Below are 25409 nucleotides of genomic sequence, written 5' to 3' on the forward strand. Positions count from 1 at the left end.
TGCGCCGTCCTATCTCTCACGGCGAAAAAGGGGCGTTTCTTGTCGGGCACCCATGTATGCTACGGCCTACGGTGTCCCAAAGGCCGCTTTTACTACATTAAAGTTTGTTTCAGTGAAACCCTTGCAAGCTTCGGCGAAACAGACGCATGAATGGATTCGCGCCGTCATCACAAATCGTGCTGTGCTGAGTGGTGTCGAAATTTTTCACGCCACACCGGCATAAAATTCTTTCAGATCCCGGCGGACGAAAGGTACGATCTGCATGCTGCTCGTTTTTTTTTCTACTCTTGCACGGCATATCAGGATGCGACTTTTGTATGCGACTAAAAACGAAAACATGGAAGTTGTGTTTTTACTGCATAAATGGTACGTTTCGGCAATAAAACATTCAAACAAACTCTGCTATTTATTCTTGTTTAATTTATGTGTACACGTAAACAAAAACAAAGTCCTACTTAGAATAAGTGCCGGAAAAATAGGTGGATGGGCAAACCTTCACGAATCAGAACGCAACGATTGCCGCTTTGATCATGTGGTGGATTGCGCAACAGAAAGAAGGTCGCGCGCTCGCCATTTGAATACCTTCCACCGCTCAGCTGGCGAAAGTCGAAGGCATACAGCATGCGCTCTATGCCGACGACATCACCATATGGGCGTCACACGGCTCGGCAGGAGACATGGAGGCAAGCCTGCAGCAAGCGGCGGACATCGTGGATGACTATGCCCGTCGCTGCGGCCTTCAGTGCTCCCCATCCAAATCGGAATTCGTGCACATACGCCCATCGCGAAAGTGCACCACAAAAATTGACCTGTCCCTTCACAGCGGACCCATACCCGAACGCGACGAGATTAGAGTACTGGGGCTCTTTATACATAAAAATCGCAGAGCAGACACAACATTGGCCAAATTGCGTAAGGTGGGGGACCAGGTGGGCCGGATGGTCCGCCGGGTTTCCAGCAAGCGCGAGGGGTTACTATGCAAAGACGCCTTGCGGCTGGCGCATGCATTCGTAACCAGCCGAGTCCTGTACTCGGCTCCATACCTCCACCTACGCAAATTCGACGAGAATGCACTCGAAGTCATTCTCCGCAAAATCTACAAGCGCGCCCTCGACCTTCCTGTCAGCACCTCTAACCAGCGCCTTCTGGGCCTGGGAATGGTGAACACCTTCAAGGAGCTTCGAGAGGCGCACTTGACTAACCAATATACTAGACTGTCTAAAACACCGTCGAGTCGCCGCCTCCTCCTTGCCCGACTACACATCAATCATTCAATACATACGGAAGAGCGCGTACAGATTCCAGAAATTTGGAGATACTCCCTGCACGTGCGCCCTCTTCCGGCTAACATGACCCGAGACGACCACAGTGGCCGACGCCTCGCGCGGGCGGAAGCCTTGGCTCGACACTACGGCCACAAATCCGGAGTATTCTACGTGGACGCCTCCGGCCCGCACCACGGGGGTTGGACACGGCTGCGGTCGTCCACCAAAACACCGCTGTAAACGGACTCACCTTCCGTGCACATAACATAACGCACGCGGAGGAGATCGCCATCACACTAGCCGCCGCAGATCAGGACTCAAGGGTCATCATCACCGACTCAAGGGGTGCCTGTCGCAATATAGAACAGGGATACATTCCGTACCTTGCCTATAAAATTTTGCAGAACATCAGCTACCTAGGAGCCCCCGCGCTCCGAACGATCATATGGGCTCCGGCTCACACGGGCCTCGATGGTAATGAGACGGCCGATGCCGCTGCCCGCGCGCTCACTCTCCGGGCACCATCCTCGTCCCCTACCGATCCGGACCTCCAACCCAATCCCGCCTACACATTTAAGGAGGTCACACAATTTTATCAATCCGGCCATAATATCTATCCAAAACCCTGTAAAGGCCTCACGAAGGCGGAGGAGCGAATCCTCCTTCGCCTTTATACCAAAACTTTATTGTGCCCGGCAATTATAAAACACTTTGACCCCGCTTGCACGGGGAAGTGCCCGCATTGTGAGAAAAATTCCTGTGACATTTTCCACATGGTGTGGGCTTGCCAAAAAACCCCAAACCTTACCCCACTACCCAACCCTTCGCGGGAGGACTGGGAGGCAGCCCTGCTCGGCTGCTCTGACCTGACGGCCCAACGGGCCTTGGTCGAGCGGGCCCGGGCCGCGGCCATCGCCAATGGGCTCCCGTAAGAGGGAGCCCACCTAGTGTTTGTACGGGGCGGCCCCTTAAGGACCGCTCCCACCCTCCCTGTATATAACATCTGTAAATAAACGTTTTTCAGCAGCAGCACACGCTCAATTTGGCTTGCTGGTGCATCCCAATTGAATTTGGCGCTAAATCGCCCCCCCCTCCTTGCCACTCGCATCTTCAGTCCTCATCAAGATGGCGTCCCCCAGTGCGTGTCTGCAATGCGCCGCCATGCTTTAGTACCGCCCCCAAACACCAGGTGTTCGTCCGGCGCTGCGAGCGAGTATCGCGTTCCATGGAAGGTATAGGAAGTTTCACTCCCCTTACTAAGCTTTATTCAGAAAAAGGATTCCCTAGATAGGGTAAGGCGGGGCAAAACGAGACAAAAAATTGGAAAATAGTAAATATCTTTTTTTATTTCACTCGTTACCATAAAATGTCAACACAGGAACTTTCTTTTAGGTACAAGGTATGTGCTACATAAATATGGCCATGCTGTGAAGGTTCAAAATATTATTTTAAAAAGAAACAAGAAAAGCATGGTTGATCCCTCTGTCATAGGAATCGGAATAGCACGAAAGTAAAGCGTGCCCCTACAGAAGTAAATGAATGCTTACTGTACATTGATATAAGAGAGTTTGCACAGTATATATTGATGTCTGGCAGCTAAAGGCACCGTTTAACGTGTATGCACCAACTTTGATGATTGGTGGTACATCTCCATCCCGACGACTAACGTCCATGTTAAATGATTAAACAAACCCCTGTGGTAGCTGTAGTATAGTTAACGGTGAAAGCATAATCAGAGAACAAGGTGTGATAGCGAGAAGAGCGACGCATATTGGACGCAGAACTTGGTCGCCGCGGGATGTTAAAATGTGATTGAACACCACGGCCGGACTAGAGTAACGCAAAGCGCATCGTGCCGCCCCGGTAGCCCGGCCGCGATTTTTCTCGGGGCGAACGCGTGAGCAAGGAACGCGGTGTTACAGGCAGGTGAGGCAGGCGCGCGTCGCAGAGCTATTTTTGGTTTGTATTGGCGTGATGCTGAGCGAGGCCGACGCCTTTACGACGCTTCGGCAAAGGTCGCCACCTCGCGGTGTGTTAAGGCATTGAGAAAATTCAACTTCTATGGAAAACGCGCCGAATGGGACGGACACGTAACGTGTTGCAGGTGATAGTCATGGAGGCCACAGCAATGACGAATTACTTTACCTTACCACTCCGAGAGGTCAACACCACCCAGCCGACCGGGAGAGTGGTAGATATAAAAGGCGCGTTCGTAAAGCTTCCAGAGTCTGTGACGGTGGCGCAGTGAATAGCGTGCCCGGCATCTGTTGTAGCGGACCGAGCGGTCGTGGGTTCGACGCCCGTTGACAATACCTTTTTTTTCTTTGCCATCTGATTGTGTATGTTTTCTCGACGCCATATCCGTGACGGAAATACGTCACTGAAGTCTTGGTGGACCCCGGCATAAAAAAGCTTTCGTGTTAAGAAAATCAGGCGCAATAGTGGTGCGTCCCTTTTAGCTGCAACTGTTACGTGTGGTGTAGCGTATCAACTGTTTGGCCGTGACCGGACTAGAGGGAGACGCGACGCGCGTTCTTATTCACGAGGGTCTCCATGGCAGTACAGGTGAAACGCTACACTGCAGGTAACCATCGTGGAAAGGACGGCACGCACCGCCATTGTGGCTTAACTTTATGTATGAAGCACCTTATTCTCTCGGGCTGTCGGCGTCTCCTGTCGTCGTAGCCCATCACGGTAAAGTAAGTGGCAAATAAGGCAGCGCGCTTCCTCCGAAAAAGCTCGTGTGAAAGCGCGCTCGCCCGCGAGAAACAGTGCCACCTGGCCTTCTGGGCAAATTAGCCGGCGCGTTGGCTCACGAAAATCACTGTTTCTGCGATGGAAGCTGTCTGGATGGGCGCTGGACGCTGTCTGCGACGCTGTTTGTAGCAATGAGACGTCTGTATCAATTATCTCATTGCCATTGACGTGTCCCTACGGTCTATACGGGTGCTTGGCACCTGGCGTTCGATGCATTGGTTACTCGGCGTTCCACATCGTCAGTGGGTACAGAAATGGACCCCATTTAGATGTGAAGCATCTTATAGCGGAGTTCAATCCGGTGGTGGTGGTGGTGTGCGGCGTGACCACCCTTACTGCGCATGTGCAAGCCCTCTCCACACACCTCCTCTCCCTCACCGCTCCCCTCACCCCTCCCACTCTCCACTTCTCATTTCCCCTCCCCTTTCCCCATCACCCTTTCCCCATCACCCTCTCCACTGCCCCTTTCCCCTCACCCTCTCCCCTTTCCCTCTCTCCCCTCCCTTACTCCACTTCCCCTCTCCGCTTTCCCTCTCTCCCCTCCCCTCTCCACTCCCCCTCTGAAACGCGGGTTCTACATGCCGAAACGCTGCTTCGCATCTCCTCATGGTCCCCTTTAGCGGGAGATGGTGTGATTTTTTTTGTTCGCGTCTCAAGGGCAGCTTTCAAACTGAAGGAAACTGCAGGAGCTATGCTTTCAAGCGCGGCCTTCGGGCAATCGTGCGGGTGATATTACGCATACTGAAGCGCCTTCGAGCTCTGCATGCCGTTAGCGTTAAATCGTGCATATAAAAAATTTGCAGTGGCTTAGCTCGGTTATGCCATGAGACACGTAGCATTAGCAAAGGTTCAGCTGATTATTTTTAGCGTTCCAGATTGTCTAGGATTATTAGCGTTCTTCTGTTCATTCTTCGTACGCTGAACCGCTAATTGCCAGGCAACTACTTCAGGATCCGATGAGTTAAGATTCTCGGCTCTTCTGCGCCGTCGAGCAGCATTTGCGCTCTCCTACTCCATGGCGTTACCCACCTGCAAACGCCGGTCAGAGGCGCTATCAAGCGGCCCCAGCGCAGTGTCGATGGCGACTGCACAGCGAAGGCGAATAGCTGCGTGCGCGCCGGCGCCACTGTGTCTATGGCTGCGACGTCACTCCTCTCGAATGCGGCGCAGACCAGCAGCGACAAGCCGCAAGCGGCGGTGGCGGAGTCTCCGCGCGCGCCGGCGCCAGCGTGTCTTCCGCGCCTACGACGCCACTTCTCCCGAACGCGCAGGCCAGCAGCGGCGGTGTCGGAGAGCGCGTGAGATGCGAGCACCGGTGACCCAGCTGTGTGACATCACTGATCCTCGCACATGCGCAGCAAGGCTCATGACCCTCGACACGAAATCGGCTCCGGCTAGGCAAGTGTAGCTAACGCTACAATAACTCACCGTCGTAATACTAAACCTCTAGTGGCGCGTGGCCGAGTTGTTTATAGCAGCACGCCGCGGAGCAAGGGGTCGCAGGTTCGAATACCGGTGGCGCGCTTCGGAAGCTTCTTCTTGTGATTTAATTTTCTTTGTGGCTTTATTTACATATTCATACATATACATATCCTGGACATGACGGCGACGGCAAAAACCAGCTGACAGTCTCCATATAATTGCAATACGGTTCCAAAGTGGGCCGCGGTGGAACGATTCTCTAACTATGGGAGCAGTAACCCAACCGGTGTATAAGACAGTGTCGACGCGCATGTGGGACTTGCTAATGGAGCCAAGTTACATACCAGCCATGGCATCTACGCCTTATTCCGCGACCTCCAAAATGGGACTGAGGCAAAAGCCATTCATAATTTTTACGTCAGTTCAGGACCATAACGAACCACTATTTATTCCACGGAATGCAGTTACACATCATTCAGGGCGCAATCCTTTTAACCAAAATAATAGGACATAAATAAAATTATAAACCCCAGTCGGATCATTCAGTTGCGTAAATGACGCCAAAGATGATCTAAAAATCCTCGAGGATCCTAAGCCCTGGTTAAAGTGTTTCCCGAGCTTGGCCACAGCCGCTGAATGAAAGAAAAGGTGCTGCCTGCCGATATGCGCATTTTTATTGAGGGAATGCATGACATGCTGAGTCACGTTGGTGTGCAGAGTTTAGAGACGCTAATGCGCTGGCCTTCCACATGGATAAATCGCGGCACATTAGAAGGGAACGCTAAGCCGAATGCAAGCGAACGCGCTCGCTTGAAAGAAGTTCTAATACCGCGGATGGCGGAAGGGAACGCGTGGTTTCTTTTGTCGGCTGTGTAGGCTGTGCCTAATGTGATGATATATTTCACAGTAACCGCAGTGCCCAGTTACAATTTTGAGCCCCGACGCAGACGGGCAACTGCCAAGACCTTAAATGTTAATGGCAGATAATTCCACTTAAACGAACAACTCCAGGACGCCTCATGAATTATTCCGCGACAAGGCGACAACGAAAGCTGGAAGTAGGTACCGAACTGAAGGGTCGTCGTCTGTTTTTTTTTTTTTTTAAGTTCACCCAGTATCTGGGGTTTAAGCACAAGGTGCTGTAGCCCGCAATCGTGCCGACCAAATTTACGTCTCATTTTGCGTACAATCTGCGTCATAGCAAAGGCAAGACACGATTCAAATGATTAGTGTCAAACCTCAAACAACGAATTTGTATGCCACTGACTTGCGGACGTTACTGACAAGGAAATCGAACTCGGCGCGACACGTTTGTATGCAGACATGGTCTCTACACCGGACGTCAGCCAGCACACTAGTGCCTTGGGACCACTTTAAAGCATGAGAGCGCCAAAGATTTTGATTAAACGAGCTCCGGCGCAGGTCGTTACAATGCGGCGACTTACAGGAAATGCTGCTCTAGTATATGAGTAGGACGCAAGGAGGTTTAAAAAATGGTAGGACGCACCCGTGCACGCTATAATTAAGATTAAAAAAAGCAACGTCACAAATATGACCAATATCTCTTTCCACAAGTTCAAAGCTGCACGGATATTACAAGACTGGATTGCGAGAATGTCTTCTGTGGTAAGCGACATCGTCTAAAGTCTGCGACCACGTAAGGTCGAGGAAGGCTTTCGGGCTGCCTTGCTGGGCTAAGCATCAGAAATTTGTCGGCTCACCACTGGTGAAACCGAAGTAAGCATAGCTCAATTATCGAAAGGCTCCTGGTGGAATGACGCCGTTTACTTTAAGAAAAACAGCCATTATGCAGCCTCACAGTCGGTCGAGTAGAAAGTGGGTTACGATCGACAAGTGGATAAAATTGTCGGAGTCGGATAAAATTGTCGGAGTCATCGATGTCACTGACTGGGCTGAAGAACGTAGCGCGGTGGTAGGCAACGCACTCCGTTGCCTCGTTGTGATTTGAGTTAGTGTAATCCGCAGCAACAACAAAAGCAAATTAAGTAACTGCGCTCACAGGCATTTCGTTAGCGAAGAATTCGTCATGCTGGTTTCCTTTGAGGCAGAAGAAGTAATCACGCATTTTAAAAAGGCCTCCTAATCAAGGAAGTTATCGGCGTATAGAGCACCACATGGAGGATGAAAATGACTGAGCATATCGCCAAACAACTGCGGACCATTTTTGTTCCATTTGAAACAAAAAAGAACTTTGGCAGCAGCTTAGTGCGTGACGCCTGTAAAGTGATTTGTGTTCTCCTTAACATTACTTGATTGCGTTTGTCAGCTGGAACATACCAGAAACATGATGTAACTGGGCAGAAAACTGGGCGAGCTGGTATCGATTGATTAAGCAAAGTTTTTCAGCTCGCACACAACAAACAAGGACGGGAGGAAAGAAGGCAAACAAGCGCCAGCCCCTCCACTCAGTTTATTGGTAAAAAGAAAGTGTGCGCGCTGATGAAGAATTCATAATCAACCTACTATCATGTCAGCCGGCGTGTCTTGTACATGAATAGTCATAATACAATCACAGGTCACGGCGAGGCGACTATACTGACCATTGAAACGAATGCGCGCGCCTATGTGGCCGCCTATTGGAGCGGGTTTCCTTTACCGTTGTTCAGCGCCATGGCGGAGAGAGTAAGAACTACACCTATCACCGGCGCACAAGAGCGCTCGGCAGGACGCACCTCTCTACCATTCAGTGGCCTCGCTCGACGATGCGAATTCTCACGTTTATGATAGGGCGAAAGGGAGAGCAACGTTATGAGAAAAAAACGCACCCCACTCCATGTTCACTATGAGACTCCAAGAGGAAAGACAAACATTCAAGTGTGATAAGCCACGTATGTAAAGCCACGAACAACGAATACATATAAAGGTGAAAGGCATAATTATGGCTATAGGCAGCCGGCAATGCAGTTTTTGTGGTATAGAAGAAGCACAATCGGGCCTGGCGGTGCATAACTTTTGTTAGGGGGGGGGAGGAGGGGAGGTGTCTGGCATATATACAACACCCAGTGGGTGATTAGGTCCCCACCCTGGAAGCCTTCGTGGAAAGGTGCAGAAAACCGAGATGCTTGAGCACGTGGATGTGTTCAACGAGCGTCTCATTTTGTTAGTATCCCTGGCGGCCGATACCGGCAGGGTTGTCGGTGGGTGGACTTGAAAAGGAGCCTGAACTCAAAGCAAAAGTAGCCAACGTAGCCATGCCAATTGACGTTACTGGCAACTTTGTAGCCAAATAGAACGGAAGCTGTATTATGAGTAGAGCCTTTAGTATTGAACAATAAATAAAACAATTTTAAACAAGCGGGATCATTGAAATAGGCGCGCAATCTTCCTCCTATTGCTTGGCCTTCAAGCCACGGATAACTTGGATAGAAATGAACAAAAATATTATATATTCATTGCGCGTGCATACAGTTCATGTAGAAAAGATAGAGTTCTTGCCAGATGCAGACTAATATTAGAACATTCCAGCCGGCAAGTCAGTAGGAATATTAAATGTTGAAAGGCTTTCCTTGAAGCTGCAGGCAGAATGTGATTAGTAGAGTTAACACATTACAAGTAGAGATTGAGATGCTGAAATCTCGTTAACCATGTACACGCCAGCTTCATTTTGTTGCGGATGTCGGTTTTATTGTGATGGGAATTATATCGACGCTCTGGCGTGGTTTTGCCGACGCCGCCATGTCCGTTATGTGCTTATATATATATATATATATATATATATATATATATATATATATATATATATATATATATATATATATATATATATATATATATATATATATATATATTGTAAGGATCCAAGAGCGGCGCTCGGGCACTGGCGCGAGCTGGGCTAGGACGAAGCAGACAACGACGAAGTGGAATCAGAACAGCCGGCCCAGCGAACGGGCGTTGTCTCTTGTTTCTCTGCGTTACAATGGCGCAGTCTACGCAACACGAACCTTAAGTGCGTCCTCGTAGGTCATCGGCGCTGCCGGCCTTCCATCGAAGGAACGCCCACGATCATGCAGCCCGCGTCCCAACTGCCGGAAGAACCTATGCCACCACTCAAGGACGGCGTCCAGGCCTCCTCGGTGGCCCCAGGGCAGGCATATCCCGGCGACGCCAAGACAGCGCACGACCTCCTGTTGCCCGGGACCACCATTCACGCTTCCCGTGGCGACGCCGTCTCACTCAAGACTCCATCAGCGCATGAGCCGCTTTGGGATGCTGTACAAGCTCCCTCTCCGACAAGCATCCTGCCGCCGTGAGCACTGGAGCCGCTGTATCCTCCGCAGATGCCGGCCCTGTCTCTCCATGCGGATCAACCGACAGCGCCGCGGAGCTGCTGCGTGCGATCACGCAACTCCACATCACGTCTAACGCCTTGACAACGTCGAGTTCCAAGCTGCCTCCTGTCGCGCTGCCAACACTCTGCGCCATCAATGCCGTGTTGGCGGCCGCCTCACAAAATCTGGAGACCAGTTCACCCGGGAAGCGCCGAGAGCTCCGCGGTGTCCTCACGCGGCTCTCAGAGCAACAGGCATGCTTGGCGTGGGCACACTCCGGATTTTCGCCTGCCGTCCCACCATCGGCGGCTGCCTGCGAACTACCGGTGTTCCGCGGATTCCAGGACGACGCGGTCCTGTGGATCGAGACCATCAACTCGCTCGGCGACCACCATGCCTGGACGGACCAGCAGAAATGGCTAGTAGCCATCGACCGCCTTCGCGATGCCGCGAAGGCATGGCATGCGTACGAAGGGATCAAACAACGGTCCTGGGCTGAATGGTGTGCCAAGTTGGCCACACTTTTCCGCCCTCTATCTCATGCCTGCGACCCCCTCCCTGCCGACCGAGTCTCTAACGAGGATGGGAGCTGTGAGGCACAGAACCTCGACGGCGCAGCTCAAGCGTTCACAAACCTGCCCTCCCTTCGAGACCGAGCTCGCGAGGCGCAGCGCCCCTATGATGGGGCGCTGCGCTGTGCCCAGTGCCAATCAGCCTGTCTTCGTAGACACAGCTTGTGAAGGGCAGCATCTCGATCGTGCATCTGTTTCCCGCAGTTCCTGCGCAGACATCATCGCGGACGCGGAAGGCCACGCGCCCGACACGGATACCGCCCGGGAGCAGGATTCCACGACACATATTTCGCACTCCGCGACGCCCCCACCAGCACCCATCTCACCATACAATAATACCGCCCACAAGACACATCAGTTGGCGATGCAGCCTCCAAGCTCGCCAGTGCGTGAGCATGAATGAGCGCGTCCGAGATCTATTGCCGGACACGCTCCAAGTCGGGGAACCGGGCAAGCGTATGGCACACTTCAGTGCGCTCTCAGACCCACCAGTGCAGCTCCCGCAGACTCGAGAGCAGTCACTGCCCGAATTCGCCGACAGTCAACGTGGGCTGGTCTGGTCCAAGGAATATAACATGACCAACACGACTACAAACGTCGAAGGCCTGCCTATGCGTACTACGCCCCTCTCCGAGCCAAGAAAACGAGAAGTATTGGGGCACATACACCTTTCCCCACTGGCGAGCCCTGAAACAATGGAAGCCCCTGTTTCGGCAGCGCCGTACATTCCGCCTAGCTCGCGCAATCGTAGTTCATCGACGCGAAGCGGGCGCACTCCTTCAAATCTTCGGATACGCGCCCGTCTACTGACGACACGGTCTGTCGGCGGCCACCACACATCAATTCGGTCGTCCACCGTTCCTTGTAAATCACTAGCGGCGCATTTGGAAACGCGACAGGCGAAGCGGCAGCGACAGCTACGACTTTCCCGCAATAGCCAGTGCCGTCCACCTGAAGCATGTTTCACAGCCTATGAAATCAAGTTGCTGCGTGGCCGAGACCGTCCAGCACGCAACAGCCAAGGACGCCCTCCAGAGGCGATTTTGCAGCTCGCCATGCAATTTCGCAGCGTGACCGAGTTTAAGGATCCAAGAGCGGCGCTCGGGCACTGGCGCGAGCTGGGCTAGGACGAAGCAGACAACGACGAAGTGGAATAACCACTAAACGGGCGTTGTCTCTTGTTTCTCTGCGTTACAATATATATAAACGCCATAAAGAAAAATAAATCACAAGAAAAAATTCCGAAGAGTACCACCGGGGAGTCGAACCTCCAACCTCTAGCTCCGCAGTGTACCCCGTTAGCCCCCACGCCCTGAGTCTGCCAGCGTGCAAGTCGCAAGCTATTTATATGGCCACCTGCATGTAATGGTCTCGTGACAATATATACCATTTACCGCTAGCGGTAAGATCCAAAAATGTTCCAAAAGCTGGGTGAATTCATGATTCTAAAAAAATTCGGCAGATCCCACGTACCGTGGGAGTCGGTGTTATGCGAAGCATGCGGCGGGAAGGTGACTGGGGCGTAATTTTTTTTACTGAGCGACAAGTTACAAAATGACGCTATAGATCTGTATAAATTTCATACGCACATATATATGTTCAAGAGCCGCATATGTGTTATATAACCAGTTGTTTACGGTTCGGTAACACTGCCAACGGCAAAGTGGGTATTACCAACACCAGAAGCGGTAAGCTGATATGTAGTGCTTATACTTGTCCCTTATGATGGATAACGCACGCACGTTTCACGAGCCCGTATGCATATGTGGAACAATTTCTTCACAGTTCTTGAACAAGGTCATCATCTCCGTGATCAGTGAGCACCAGCAGCTGGTCATGACTTGTTATAGGATCCGGTCGTAATCGCGGTGACGAGGGGTCCACGTGTAGTGAAGTATGAGGTATAGTACAGCTGTTGGAATTCATGGATGCGACGGTCATTTTGTCGACAAATTGTCTGTCGATAGAGCTGGCGACATCTCTGAACCCGAAGTCACCCTTCGCGTAGGTTAGGTATAGGCCGTCGAGGCTTGTAGGCCAGGATAGTGCTACGTAGACCAACATCAGTGGATGGCGCTTGTCGTATTCGTACTCTACCTGGGCGTACGTGGCCTACGTAGCCTAGTCTACAAGGCGGCTGTCAATCAATCTGGCATCATCCTCGGTTAGCATGAGGCCATCGCCCAGCCTCGTAAGAAATGAAGAGGACACTGCGTCGTTCTGGCGGACTAAGTGCACTTTACGGTGCGGTGATGTGGATATCATACGTAACTTTCATTCATGTATTCATCCGGGGTCGAGCAATGCTTCAATATAGCTTGCGGAATCATAGGAATACAAATTTAATGTATATTAGACTGCTACAAAAGCGGAGCCAGCACTGGAGCCACAGAATTTAATCTGATATGATGCCTGTATCGTAGGAGTGCACATCGTAGGAGTATCACGTATTGTTTATTGCTTTTCTGTAAAATTAGATAGCAAGCACCACAACCACAATTGACGCGTTGCATCGATATTACGCCTGCGTAGGCTGTTTTTCCAAACCAGTTTATAGACCTGGCGTGGCTCTGTGGTAGAATACCTGACTGCCACGAAGAATGCTTGGGTTCGATTCCTGCTGGGATCCTAATTTTCATTCTTTCCATTCGTCCGGTCAACGCTGCCGATGTTGGTTTTTCTTAACGCTCTCGCATTTAAACTACCAATGTCTGTTCTCGCCGTTCCTGGGTAGATATAAACTGTCAATCACCTGTGGCGCATACCCGTAAACCGCGGCCTGTGGTAAACGGGTATGTGCCACACCTGTCCAGTGGAAAGGGTTTGACGACGTACGCGACAGGATTTTCACGTTATCAATGTAATGACCCGACAGTCATTTTCGTCAAATCCTCTTACCCTCCTATGCAAATTTTGGCCAACACCAAGTTAAGGAGGCGATTATGAGAGCACCCAGACGTAGGCGGCTAGATAGATAGATAGATAGATATGTAGATAGAAGCGCTCAAAGTGTCAGAGGTTCGCTAAGAAATGCTTCGCGTTTCAAAATTACTCCGACTTAACAAAGCACAACAGTATTCTCGCAGCAGATCAGGAGGTGCTTCTGCGTGTTCTATCACCCGCGAGATGACGCGAACGGCACACTTTAAAGCAACGCTCCTAGATTTTCTTTCAATTTTAAAACGGTGTGTGTTCTCATCGGACGTCCTTTGTGCTTGAGAGCCGCGCAGGAAATTTCGAGCTGCTTGTCGTTCTACGTGGGACAGTCAAATCTCTTGCTATCGCATTCATTGCTTCGCCCTTGCGGCAAAACTGCGACTGGCATCAGCAAAAACCTGCGCTTGGCATCAGCAAAAAATAGCGGGCAGCATGAGCAGTCGGTGCGTTCGCCATTATGCACGGAACATCGCCACTGCGTATTTGCAGGCGCGCTAAACGTTGCGTTAGGGTGCTCGATGCACACCAGCGTTAGATTGTACTAGAACAGGGGAGTTCTCGGAACGAGCTTTGAAAAGTGAAGCCTAAACAGGGTCAATCCGCTTGTGGCGCTGCGATTGGTAGTCTGCACTTTGCCGTCCTTTAAGAGTTACGCGCGGCTCCGCCGAAGTGGTGCACGGGTAGAATGCCTGCTTCCCACTCAAAAGGGCCGGGTTCGAATCGCAGCTGTAGATGGTCGGTTTTCATTCTCAGTGTCACCTTTTATAGCTTTACTAGTTTTCGTCTGTTTCTTCAAACTAGTTTCACTTTCTACGTGTTGCTTCAAAAAGTAACGCAAAACGTGAAGTAAGATAGAAGAAATTTGACAATGAGCGTAATTATTCGCAATACCACCGCCCGGGATTCCACAACATTGGAAAGTAAGGCCTCCGATATTTTTGCTTATACGAGACTCGAAACGAGATTTGACATTAATGAAATCCCGTAAAAATGGCGCAGCTTTCATCCCCGTCCCGCAGAAACAGGCAGTATACCACAGAGGACGCCGACACAACGCCCACGGCCGCTACATAAAAAGGGGTAGCGGCCTTGCAACGCCGCTCGCGCACTCGGGCTGGCTCGGGCACGTCATGCGCACGTGAACGTGCATGCGCATGACGTGTACATGTGTATGCGTCATATTATCCTCCGGCTCCGCTGCCCAAGAGGGCAGGGAAGGGATTTGGCTTGCGAAGGCTACACGGGGCGAGTGGCAAGGTATTGAAGCTCCCCTCGTCGCATCATGGTTTCGCGCCGCTACGAATCATTGTTTTTGTCAGCTCATAATTAACCGATTTGTAGAAATGCTTGCGGCATAATGCTCTTCATTCAGCACGCAACAACTTCCAGCGTCTAACTAAAATTTGCTATGTGGCATAGTGAGTGGCCCTAAGGTTTTGTAAGGCCTTGCAAGGATTCAGGGGTGCTATACTAGACATTGCCAAATTGCGCCGTGTTGCCATATTGGCCCAAAGGGCAGCTACAGCCTCGTCTTCTCTGAGGGGCTTAAAATATTGTCAACACGAAATTTTTGAACATGGCTGAGTAGGACAGCGTCCAGAAAAACACCCTCGCAAAGGTCTCGCAAACGCTCCCTCACAACCAGGTCTCCTTCTAGAGCGATGACGCGACGTCACGATGTCTTCATGAGACGCGATCATGACGTCCCAGATCGCCAAATCATTGTGGCCGTCATTTTCACATCTTGGCGGTACGTCATATTGTGACGTCAAAAAAACAACGTTCTTTTCTCAAAGATGGGCCTCTCACGGAGCTTCAGAACGCTTTCTGGGAGGTTCGGGAAGAGAGACGCTCAATAGTATCAATGAGATGAAAATACACCATCTCCCACTAAAGGGAACCATGTGGGCATGCGAAGCAGCGCATGGGTCGACTTAAAGATCCTTTCATCACGGGCACCTTGCCCAGTGTTAACGCGTCTTCGCAAGTGGAGCACACCATGAATTCACTGTAGTTGCTGTAACTGTTACTCGTCCCGATTGTTGGAGCACGGCACGCGGATTCATCGCCACGCCACGCGGGAGCACGTGGGTTCATCGCGCGTCTGCAGGATATCATTCCCCGACGCCGCCACGTGATTGTTGAGAGAGTCTATGGGGGAGAGGCCACAGCGTCTTACCCAGCCCCTTACAGAGACCCGAACGCGCAAGCGCGTGCCAGCACACATGGTTCCCGAGTGTGTAAGGGGGAGATGCCACAGCGTCTTACCTAGCCCCTTACACAGGCCCGAACGCGCTAGCGCGTGCCAGCACACTTGGTTCCCGAGCACACGGTCCCCGATGGAAGGACGGACGCATCCGCGAGCAAAAGCTGCTTCGCATTAAAAAAAAGAAAGAAAACGACTTTCGCCTTCGAGTCGTCCTAGGAAGATGCGTAAGGGATCGTGCGCTATTTCAGCCATTACCAGGCTGAAAAGAAGTCGGACTCCCTGCTCCTTCCCTCGACAACCTTCACTGGTTGTCTTCTAAAGTCATTGTGACTTAGCAGTGTGGCCGCCGAACTCTCCTCGCAGAACTACAAATAGAACTACAACTGTGCAACGCTCACAAGAAGAGCACAGTGCAGGGGGCAGTTGGACAATTCAAGAGATAAGCATCATCTTCCTTTCGTAACATTGCACATATTGGCTATGAATAAGCAGTTCAAAAATCGTACGCCCAACAATGACCCGGAAAGTGTTGGAACGTTTCCGTGAATTTTCATGGCAGCTACTGACGGAGTAAAGGCTCAGCAATGAAGTTCAACTTGTTTTGTTATTGATAAACATTCTCCGGGACACCGTGGTGGCCCCGTGGTTACGGTGCTGAGTTGCTGATCCGAAAGACGCTGGTTCGGTCCGTGCTTCGGATGTCGCATTTCGGTGGAGGTGAAATGCCAGATGCACGTACACTGTGTGATTTCCGTGCACGTTAAAGATCTGTAAATGGTCCAAATTATACAGTACTCTCTAGTAAGCCGTCTCTCGTAGGCTGAGTCGCTTTGGGATGTTAAGCCGCATAAACCATCCATCTGAACATTCTACGGTAAAGTAAGACGTGGTGTCATATCCAGTTTAAGATTTATTACGGAAAAAGATAAACTTGAGATACAGAATTTCAGATTGAGGAAATTCAGAAGGCCTTGCCCTGTCGGGAAAATGGGGGCAAGCAAACTTGACACGCGCGTCTGACGTGCCGCCTTTCTTCACTCTTTCTGCTTTTACACCTCCCTTAAAAGTCACTTCCTCAAGCACTCTCGTTTTAGGAAATGTTAATCCTCAAAAACACATTGACGTGAACAGCGCGTGGGATACACAAGGACGAAGAAACGACGAGGACTAGCGCTGACTTCCAACTGAAATTTATTAACACAAACATAGAAAAACGAGAACAAGTAGGCACACGTGATCACCGCTCATTTGAATTGCGCATGACGGCAGGCATGGAGAGGGAACCAAGAAACAAGAAGAAATAATAAGCAAAAACCGCAAAACCGCAAACAGACGTCAGGAGAAGCAAACGGAGTATGTCTAGGTTATCTGGTCGGATGAACTTAGGTAATCTATTTCTTTTTCAGTGAGGGCGATTGAAGGTTTGCTGATACAATTGCCTTTAGCGATGGCTGCAGCTTCAATGATTATGCGCGTGCTGTCCTGGCGATGCCTAGCTAAAATCTGTGTGTTATCAAATGCTGGAGCGCACCCGCATTGTGAACAGTGCATTGCAAGAAAACCTTCTGTCACTCTGCGTACCTTTTGGTTATGCTCCTGCAAACGTACTACATTAAGGCACCAGCCCGTCTGGCCGATATAAGTCTGTCCGCATGAGAGTGGAATGCTATAAACAACGCTACTAGAGCAGTCAACGAATTTATTCTTGTGGTTAATTTTGCATGCGCTTTCATCCCGTTTAAGAGGGTTGGTCCTGACACTCAGCTCGGACAGCTTGTGCGGTGCCGAAAATATGACTGAGATGCCCGCCTTTTCACCTATCTTTTTTAGCTAATGAGAAATGGCATGCTTATACGGGATAACCACCACCTTATTTCTCGCTGGTGCCTGAAGAAAAGGAGACCTACTGGACGGCTTGAACCTTTCCCGCAGCTTATCAGCAACAGAGACGAGAAGGTGGCGGGAAAGACACGTCGCTGAAGCTCAGCAGGACATTTTTGTGAATATTCGCAAAACGAGGGAAGGTTTCATTTACTCTGAAAATAGAAAGCCTCATGGTCCCTTCTTGATCGACCTCAACAACACGAAGGCGAAAGCCGTGGTCTCCTTTTTTTACCCTGAGTGGAATCTAAATATCACCGCGCCCGCTCCCGAAAGCTTTCTGCGCCCAACGTGGATTCCCACTGCCACCGGGATCATAGGCGTTGTTTGCTTTTCACTCCTCAATTGGTTTTGCAGCGCCTCTACGATTGATCTACCTTTAAGGTAGGTCACCACCTTCGAGAAAAAATTTTACAGTTGCACTCCAAAAGTTATAATTATGGTTTAGGCTTGTGGGGCTTAGGTAAATTTAAGTTTTAGAATGATGAAACTGCTGAAAATGTAAAAAACAAAATTTATAAAAATCAAATTGTGCTGAAATGTGCATGTTGCGCCAACAGACATAACTCAAATATAGTTGGTGCGATTGAAACTTAATAACCTCTGGAAAAAGAAGCCCTGAATTGTTTACAGACGCTACCTATTTACAGAAAACGAAGTATAGGAAGCGCCCACAGCGTACGGTCACCGCGATGTTGTACCCACAAACCGGCTTGTCGCGTGAAATGTACGCAATCGATGAGAGCATGCTATGTGACACACGCTCTTGCAGTGAACTGTCTGTATAACTAAATGGGCAATACCGGAATGCAGCTTTTGCGGCAATTACAACAGCAGGTATCTTTGTATATCCTATAGCGGCCCACCTGCTTCCTCACGAAGGGCAACAACACGCCAGCCGTGCGCCAGCAATAGCTGTCCACACTCACAGGAACAGTTTTCTACAGCTGCTGTGAGACGGTTTTGTTTCAATGATTTGTCACCCCGGATAAACAACAAATATTCAGAGAAATAGCCAATGGAGGATACGTGCCATATCACTGCGCTACAGGAGTAATTCCATGTTCACGCTCCAATGCGCAAAATTAAACGCAGGCCGACATTATCAGACTGCCTGATCAGGTCTGCTACTTCTGGAGATTGGGCAAAAAATCAGAAAGTCACACTATCAGTAATCATGGGTGATATTAACACTAAGCTTGTAGATACATCTAACTCACTTTTTAATGATTACATGAACTGCCTATATGGCGTTGGGTATAGAAACCGAATTACGCTTCCAAGTCGCTGTCCCCTAAATAAACAAGGTACACTTATCGACCACGTGTTACGTAATATTCTTACTAGCCCTGACTGTGGTGTAGTCCAAGCTTCTATCACTGGTCACTATCCAAAATTGGTGCCTTTAACTTCTAATTTTAGCGCTTCTGATAAAGGCGTTATCAGGAAAAATATTCAATTCATCAATGGGCCTCAATGGGCTTCAGCGGCGCACTGCAAGTATCGAGCTGCTTATCGTTTCTCGTGTGCCATTGCAATTTCTTGCTATCGCATTGATTGCTTCGCCCTTGCGGCAAAACTGTGACATTTCTTTTCTGACAAAAGCTTGTTTACCAGTACACATCAGATTTTACATATTGTCTAAATGTTGCTCACATATCTCCGTGTAATGTTACATTTCTCGCAAAACAAGCTGCTGATATGATAGAACTCAACGGTGGTCGACAAAACAGCATCGATGACACTTCATGTGCAAAGAGGGGGAGCCACTGCGGTTTTCTGTGGTTACGGTGCCCGTGTGTTAACCGAAGGGTCGCAGGATCGAATCACGGCTGCGGCGGCCGTACATTCATGAACGCAAAATGTCAGAAGCCTGTGTGCTTAGATATACTTAGAACACCGTGCTTGTGTTGTGGGAAAGCTGCCTTTTAGTATTTCCATCTCGGCCAGTGTTCCTCCAAATGGAGCATTGCGAAGAGGTCTTCGGGCTTTCCTGAGTGTAGAAAGACAGGTTCACGACAATAAAAGATTAGGTACGCTACTCCACGATAGAAGGGCGCTGAGCAGTCCATTAATGCACCGAGTCGCTTCCCAACGCTCTCCTAGCATAATACGGTTGTAAAGTAAGGCGTGGTGTATCTTCTAATAAATGTGAACAATTTAGGGTACATCTGGGCGAAGCGCAAGAAAAGTAGACGGAAAAGAAGAGAACGACACACACTATGATCGGCTATAGGCCGGGTCTATCAACGCACGATGCCATGCTACGAATAAAGAAAAGTCTGCTGGATCGCCCCGCACGAGTCACCAAGGCGCTGCTGGGACTCGACGTGGAGCAAGCTTTTGACAACATACGAAATCAAGCCATTCTGACAGCCATATCTGAACACAATCTTGGAACACGCTTTTATCAGTACGTCAATGCTTTTCTGGGAGATCGAACGGCCACTCTGCGGATAGGCGAGCACGTCTCGCAGAGCTTTGACCTGCGCGATAAGGGAACACCGCAAGGTTCAGTACTTTCGCCATTCTTATTCAATCTGCCTATGGCAAAGCTCTCTCGCGCTCTGGGTGAAATAGCAGATGTGGAGCATACCATCTACGCAGACGATGTCACCATTTGGAGCACCGGTGGCAGCGATGCGGAATTAGAAGCCCGCATGCAAGAAGCCATCTCAGTCACCCAGGGGCGTAGCCAAGGGGGGGGGGTTGGGGGGTTCAAACCCCCTCCCCCCGAAATTTTTCAGTTTTGCTTGCGTATATAGGCACGCACACATACAAACGCACGCACGAACATACATAAAGTATGTTTGAACCCCCCCCCCCCCGAAAAAAATTTCTGGCTAAGCCCCTGCAGTCACCGAAGCCCATCTAACTCCGATGGGACTTCGCTGCTCTTCCAGAAAATCCGAGCTGCTTATCTACCACCCTCCCAGACGAGGGCGCCCGTCAAAAGACTGGCGCAGACCCATCCCTCCATGCATAGAGTTGCACGACTCGGACGGCAAACGCATACCTACGGTCGACAAAATACGAATCCTCGGACTCATCATCTAAAGTAACGGCTCCAACTTGGTGATGCTGGAAAGCATCACGTTCAAGATTGGGAACGCGCTCCGAATGTTTCGGCGCATCATGAACGGGCACAGAGGACTGGGCGAGGACAACGCCATCAGAATGGTCCACGCTTTTGTACTCTATCACATCACATACGTGGCTGCCATGCTGAACTGGAAAAAAGCGGAACGGCGAAGGCTCGAAGTGAACATACGACGCGCTTTCAAGACAGCGTTGGGGCTCCCGGATATTGCCTCCAGTGCTCTCCTCTTACAGCTAGGAGTGCACAATCCCCTTGCCGAAATAATCGAGGCTCAGCACACGGCACAGATCGCACGCTTATCAAGCACCAAAGCAGGCAGAGATATTCTCGTCAAGCTTGGCCTGGACACTATTGTGGAAAGGGACAACGTCCAGCAGTTACCTAAAACCATTTTCGAATCAATTACAGTGCTCCCCTTCCCGAGAAACCTACACCCGATAAACAATCACGGAAGAAGACTGGCCCGCGCCGGAGCCCTCGCGGCAGACGCAGCGAGGTTTCCTGACCAGACAGCTTTCGTGGATGCAGCGCACATACCGGGAAAGTAACACTACTCGGTAGTAGTCATTGTCGGACACAGACGAACGCGCAACTCACTAACTCTACACCAAGAGGCCGGAGGTAGCCGAACAAGCAGCGATAGCACTAGCCAGGGTTGCCAATGGTGGCTACTTTTCGCCAAATTGGCGAATTTGAGAGGCCCGTGGCGACCTAAAATTATGAATGGCGACATGGCGAATTTTTGGCGATTTTCGGCTAGGGTCTCCACCGAGTTTTGAATCCTAAGCTCAGTGTCTTCCCCAACGAATGAGCTGGCAACATTCTCAGCATTTTCTTGGTTTTAGACCCACGAGTAGAATGTGCACATTACGCGTCATTCGGTATGTCCGTCCTGTAACTCGTGTGTACCTCCTCAATTCATCTAGAGAGATAATAAAACGTTTATTTGATGTTCTGTGAAAATAAGATCAGTGAGTGGGATCCTTAGTTCGGGATGCCATCTAGATGCACGAGGTACAGGAACGTCCCCCAGCGACATTCTAGCAAAATGTAAGTCAGCGGACTGCCTTGCAAACCGCGGAGGGGGCAGTGATTGACTATAGGTTTATGGCTTTAGGTGCTTTAAGCTTATCTGAAGTTTCGCATCTGAAGGGGCAAGACGACGGGTTGGCCGCGTGTTCCGACCATTTGTTCCGCCAAAGCTCCAATTGCTGTGAATAGCTTGGCGACTTATTTACTGTTGCAGTACCCCCAGTTCAGCTCGCAAAGACTGTTTTGGAATAGCGAAGAGAGGCGGATACGCGGCTATTTCTGCAATAAAAATTATTTATTGAGGCATTTTTCACTGTTCTCGGTGAGCGTGTGCAATAAAAACAATTGCTATATAACATTTTGCATTGTTATACAGCAATAACGCATCGGATTGACGCGTGTAGATATAAGTAACTATAAGAAAGAGTCGGTGATGTCCGGTATCATATTAGTTCGCACTGAAAAGGTGTAAGACTCACTAATGATCGGTTCCTGTAAGAATTCTGTCGTGTTACCTTCAATAAACCGTTTAATCCTTTTAATTCATATAAGGCTATACGTAAAGCTGTCTACAAATAATGCTTTCACGGTTTTCACCCAAGGTTTATACCACACTTTTAGCTTTGAAACGAGAGACCAGGGATGGAAGGATATCATGAGCGTTTCGTTCATTCACCCTTGCGCCAACACGCACATCTTGCGGCTAGTCGGAGAAGCAGCACCAGGCACTCCCATGGTGAAGCGGGTGATACGACTGGCATCGAGAAACGTCCATATAATTTAAGGGTCTTGGATGGTACTGTATTCCACGGGGCTATACGTGAGTGGAAATTTTTATTACTGGGTATGCCGCACATATCTAGAATGGCTACTTTTTTGGCGAAATTTGTAAAAAAAGAATGGCGACTTTTGGCGACTTTTTGCTCGTCGTTTGGCGACATTTACTCGAAAGTCAGTGGCAACCCTGGCACTAGCTCTCACAGACTCGAGCTTCACAACAGTATATAGCGACTCTAGAGCAGCCACTCGAGCTTTCGCAAAGGGCGGGATAAACAAAACGACGCTGCGAATATTAGGCGAACACAAAATCACCGATCACTACATCGTAATGTTTCCGGCACACATGGGCAGCTTAGGGGGCGGCCTGCGGAATCTCAACGCGACCGCACACGAGGCGGCGCGAGGACTCGTCGACCGCGTCACTCCGGTTTCCCCCGATACACTCCGTATTGAGTACAGGGATCAACTATCCACTTATAACGAGATCACTAAGCACTTTTATCTAGGCCGGCGAGAGTTTCCCCTCCCGAATAAGAAATTAACGCGCAGCCAGTCGGTAACGTTACGCTTGCGCCAGACTAACTCATACCCCAACCCCTGGCGAATGAAGCATATCGACCCAGACTACGACGGACAACATGTATGTGAACAGTGTCGTGAACGTGTAGACTTGAACCATATGCTATGTGGTTGTGCATCGAGCCACACTTACGCGAAGAACAAGTGGGACAAAGTGCTGAAAAGTGCTTCACTAGAAGATCAACTTCGGTCTGTCCAGGAGGCCCGTGAGGCGGCGGAGAGCTTCGGGCTCTCTGTCCCAACGTGGGAGATGCCCTCTGCACCTGGCACCTAGCCGAGTGTCCTTCAGGACCCCTTTTTGGGCAATAATGTTTCACCACCACCACCACGACACAGGACAGGCGCTACTCGTCGTTCTCTTCTTTCCGTCTACGTTTTTTGCGCTTCGCCCACAATGAATGCCCACCATTTAACCCAATTTACAGTTCTGTTAATTCAGGGTACAGCATATGTGTGCATGGACAACGCACGTCAATGGAGCCGAAAAACACCACCCACGGCATACACGTCCATCTCCGCCACCTCAGGAATGACGCTGATGGCAAAGACGGCTCATAATATTTCCGTCTGTTCAGACCATAACGAAACATAATTTGTTCCGCTTAGTGCATTTACCCATCACTCCGCGCGCAGGCCTTTTAACCGAAATAATAGCAGATAAATAAAATCTTAAACCCTAGTCGTATTATTCAGTAGCGTGAATCATTCTAAAGATGATATGAAAAGCCCTCGAGGAGTCTAGGTCTTCCTTAACGTGTTTCCCGAGCTCGACCACGGCCGCTGTATAAAAATAAACGGTGTTCCCTGCCGAATGGCGCGTTTTCAGTGGGAGAACGCGTAACATGCTGAGTCACGGTGGTATGTTGACGGCGATGTGCAGCACACTATTGCTGTGGTGCTGCACATTGGCAAATCGCGGCACAATATAAGGAACGTGAAGCCGAGTGCGAGCGAAAGCGTTCCTTTGAAAGACGTACTTATACGGCGGGCTGCGGAGGAAGAGGCGTGGTTTCCTTTGCCGGCTGTTTTTTGCGTGCCTATTGTAATCAGATATTTCACAGTAATCGCAGTGCCCAGGAACTGTTGTCGGCCGCGACACAGATGGAAGACTGCGAACACCTAAATGATAATTGCACAAAATTCCACTTAATTGAACAACTCCAGAACGCCTGCTTATGAAGTATTTAGCCACCTCGCGAAAACGAAGGCAGCAAAAAAGTGCCGAACTCAAGGGTCATCATTTGTTCTTTTAATTTCACACAGTAGCTGGGATCGAAGCACGAGGTGCTGTAGCCGACAATCGTGTCGACCATATTTAAGTTTCATTTTGCTTACAAGCTAAGCTGCCAGTGGTCTTGTTCAAACGTAGATCACTTCTTCCTATTCTGACAGCCGCTGCCACTGAAAAAATAAGGCACGATTCAAAAGATGAGTGTCAAAGATCAAATAACGAAGTTGTCTACCACTGACGTGCGTATGTTACTGACAAAGAACGCGAACTCATAGCAACGCCTTGGCATGCAGACAGGCTCTCTAGGCCGGACGTCAGCCAGCGCACTCGTATACCTTGGGATGCCAGGGAAACGTGAGAGCGCCAGACATGTTTTGTTTTAAAGAGCTTCACCTCAGGCCGTACCAATGCATCGACTTACAGCAAATGGTGTATTAGTATGGGAATACGACCCAGCCATGGACGGTAAAATTAAGATTTAAATAGCAACGTGACAAATTTGATGAGTTCCCCCTTCCAGAGGTTCAAAGCAAGGCGGATGTTACAAGAGTGGATTGCGATAATATCTTCTCTGTTAGGCGACTTCCCCTAAATTCTACGACCGCGTTAGGTCAAGGAAGGCTTTCGGCAGTCTTCATAAAGTAATCTTCAGATGGTTGTCGGCCCGCCCACTGGTGAAACCGTAGTGACTGTAGCTCAATGCTCGAAGGCTCCTCGTGATGATGCCGTTTGCATTAAGAAAAGAAGCAATTCTGTAGCCTCACAGTGAATGAAATGTCGATCGAACAGAAAGTGCTTTGCGATCGAAAAGTGGATAAAATTTTCGGACTCATCGATGTCACTGACTGGGCTGAAGAACGTTGCGCGGTGGTAGCAAACATACCACCCTGCCATGTTGAACGTTGAGCTGGTGTAAACCGCAGGAACAACGAAACCAAATTAAGCAATTGCACTCACAGGTACTTTATGCAGAGAAAAATTCTTCATTCTTTTTCCGTTGAGTGAGAGGAAGTAATCACACATTCTAAAAAAGCCTCCGCACCAAGGAAGTTGTCGGCGCACACAGCGCCAGATGGAGGATTGAAAAGATTAAGCATATCACGAAGCAACTGCGGGCCATTTCAGTTCCAATTGAAACAAGAAACAGGTTGGCAACAGCTTAGCGCAGCTCGCCTGTAAGTTGATCTGTGTCTTCCTGTACATTACTTTATGCGTATATCAGCTATGACGTACAAGAACCGTAATGTAAATGTGAAGACAACTGGGTGAGTTGGTATCGATTCATCAAGGAATGTTTCTCAGCCCGCACACAACAGACAAGGACGAGAGGAAGAAGGGAAACAAGGGCGACACTA

General features: G+C 49.7%; 1 pseudogene; it reads left to right on the forward strand.

Moving 5' to 3' along the window:
* Nucleotides 1-1251: 1251 nt before the first annotated feature.
* LOC125758174 (uncharacterized) lies at nucleotides 1252-2254 on the forward strand (annotated as a pseudogene).
* The last annotated feature ends 23155 nt before the right edge of the window (nucleotides 2255-25409 follow it).

This window comes from Rhipicephalus sanguineus, chromosome 4 (genome assembly GCF_013339695.2).
Source record: "Rhipicephalus sanguineus isolate Rsan-2018 chromosome 4, BIME_Rsan_1.4, whole genome shotgun sequence".
Lineage (NCBI taxonomy): Eukaryota > Metazoa > Arthropoda > Arachnida > Ixodida > Ixodidae > Rhipicephalus > Rhipicephalus sanguineus.